This window comes from Gossypium hirsutum, chromosome A10, assembly GCF_007990345.1.
Source record: "Gossypium hirsutum isolate 1008001.06 chromosome A10, Gossypium_hirsutum_v2.1, whole genome shotgun sequence".
NCBI classification, from domain to species: Eukaryota; Viridiplantae; Streptophyta; class Magnoliopsida; order Malvales; family Malvaceae; genus Gossypium; species Gossypium hirsutum.
The window spans coordinates 6,538,774-6,541,569 of NC_053433.1; the positions used below are offsets into that span (position 1 = coordinate 6,538,774).

Below are 2,796 nucleotides of genomic sequence, written 5' to 3' on the forward strand. Positions count from 1 at the left end.
CTTTTGAATTAAAACCTAACATTATTCAGATGATACAGCAATGTGTTCAGTTTGATGGTTTGCAGGATTAAGATCCCAACGCTCACTTAGCACACTTTCTGGAATTTTACGATACATTTAAAATCAATGGCGTTTCTGATGATGCCATTTGTCTTCGGTTATTCCCTTTTTCATTGAGGAACAAAGCTAAACAGTGGTTGAACTCGTTACCACGAGGGTTAATTACTACTTGGGAGCAAATGACCGAAATTTTTTTACTAAAATATTTTCAGCCGGCTAAAACGGTTAAATTACGTAATGACATCTCCTCTTTTATGCAGATGGATTTAGAAACTCTCTACGATGCATGAGAGAGATACAAGGTCCTTTTGAGAAGGTGCCCTCACCATAAGTTACCGCTTTGGCTCCAAGTACAAACATTTCACAATGGTCTGAATTCTTCGACTTGACAAATGGTTGACGCAGCTGCTGGTTGAACCATCAACAATAAGACACCGGAATATGCCTATGAGTTTATGGAAGAGATGTCACTGAATAACTATCAGTGGCAACTCATGAGGACAAAGCCAACGAAAACAGCCGGTGTTTATAAAGTCGATTCAATCACCATGCTGTCAAATCAGGTAGAACTCTTAAATAAAAAGATTGATGGTTTTCTTAGTTCTTCGCAGGTTCACCCAGTAATGCAGTGCGAAGCAAGTAGTGGTCAAGCCATTCGGAGTACCAACCTTATGGCCATAACATGGATAACGAGCAACTAAACTACATGGGTAATAATCCTCGACCTCAAAACAATCTATTTAGTAACACTTACAATGCAGGTTGGAAGAACCATCCTAATTTCTCGTGGGGAGGCCAAGGAAATCAAAGACCACAACATCCTCATGGTTTTCAGCAACCACCCTACCAACAGGAAAAGAAGTCGAACCTTGAAGAGATGCTCTCAAAGTTTATATCTGTGTCAGAAACTCATTTCCAGAACACCGAGACAACACTTAAGAATCAACAAGCATCGATTCAAAGGCTCGAAACTCAGATAGGCCAGCTTTCCAAACTAATCTCCGAACGACCACAAGGTAGCTTACCAAGTAATACTAAACCTAACCCAAGGGAACACCTCAACGCAATTAGTACTCAAGATAAGGAAGGATTCATTGCGCTTGAGCCAGAATTGATGCAAGAAACTGTGGTGAGCAAAGGTAAAAGTGAGGTAAGTTATAACAAAACGGTGAATGAAGAATATAAACCTCGTATCCCATACCTTAACGCGACAAGGAAAGACCACTTAGAAGAATATAAACCTCGTATCCCATACCTTAACGCGACAAGGAAAGACCGCTTAGATAAACAATTCAGTAAATTCCTCAAACTTTTGAAAAAATTACATATTAACTTACCGTTTATTGAAGCTTTGTCACAGATGCCAAATGCAATGAAATTTTTAAAAGAGCTTTTAGTAAATAAGCGGAAGTTGGACGAAGCGTCGCACGTGGAGCTAAACGCAGTCTGCTCAGTTATTCTACAGAATAAGCTACCCCAAAAATTAAAAGATCCAGGGAGTTTTACAATTCCTTGCTTAATTGGTATTTTAGATATAAGTCATGCATTAGCTGATTTAGGGGCTAGTATCAACGTCATGCCTTACAAAATGTTTAAGTAACTAGGTCTTGGGAAACCTAAACAAACTAAGGTGAGCATTCAATTGGCAGATAAAACTATAAGATTTCCTAGGGGTATTATTGAAGATGTACTAGTAAAAGTAGATAAGTTCATATTTCCCGTTGATTTCATTGTTCGAGACATAGAGGAGGATAATAACACCCCTTTGATTTTAGGGAGACCCTTTTTAGCAACTGCTAAAACAGTTAATGATGTTGGCACAGGTGGGCTCACGCTTCTCGTAGGAGATGACACGATCACCCTTCAATCTCGTAATTCTGGCATCACATCGAACATTGAAGGTAATAGTCCACACTAATCTACTAAAACTGACAATATGACTGTGCAGAAATTGAGCTTCAAAGAAGCTCACGAGCCATGTTCCAGAAATGATAGAGGACACATTCATGAAGAGCGAAGGCTACGGATAGAGGAGCTAGACGAATGGCGAGCATACAAACCGAGAACATGTGATAAATTGAAACTACGCCAAAACAAGCCCGATACCTCTCCAAATCAACTTAAGGTTGGCGATAAAGTCTTACTAGATGCCACAGATCCCCATATTGTCACTACCACACTGAATGAGGAAATCCCTCTTACAGTACTCAGTATTTTTCCATTCGGTACGGTGGACGTGAGTCATCCCAAGTTCAGCACTTTTAAGGTAAACAACACCTGATTAAAACCTTATTTTAATGAGATCGATAGCAGGAATGAGGAGTACGAACTCCTTGAACCACTCTGACCATTCACTAGAGAGGTAAGTCGAGCTTAGATTATAAATAAGCGCTTCTCGGGAGGCAACCCGAGCACTAACAGATTTTGATTTCTTTATTTTTAATTTCTAACACTTTAAATCATTAACTTTATCTTTGAATTGCAAATTTTTTCAGCACACACGGCCAGGTACACGGGCGTGCCTAAAGCCATGGCCAAACAGGGGAAGAAACACGGCCGTGTGATACGGCTGTGTGAAAAAAGGGTAAAAGATTTCCCCAAACATGGGCTACAATAAAATGCCACGGCCGTGCGATATGACCGTGGTCGAATCTGCCGAATAAACACGGGCGTGAGACACGCCCGTGTCTAGCACCCATGGACAACACTATTAAAATAACACAGGCGTGCAAAAAC

At 40.3% G+C, this 2,796-nt stretch overlaps 1 non-coding gene across 1 annotated transcript; it reads right to left on the reverse strand.

Moving 5' to 3' along the window:
• Positions 1 to 287: 287 nt before the first annotated feature.
• LOC121209021 (small nucleolar RNA R71) lies at positions 288 to 394 on the reverse strand. The gene has a single exon (XR_005904139.1). It is a non-coding gene; the product is annotated as a small nucleolar RNA R71 (small nucleolar RNA).
• Between the last annotated feature and the right edge of the window lie 2,402 nt (positions 395 to 2,796).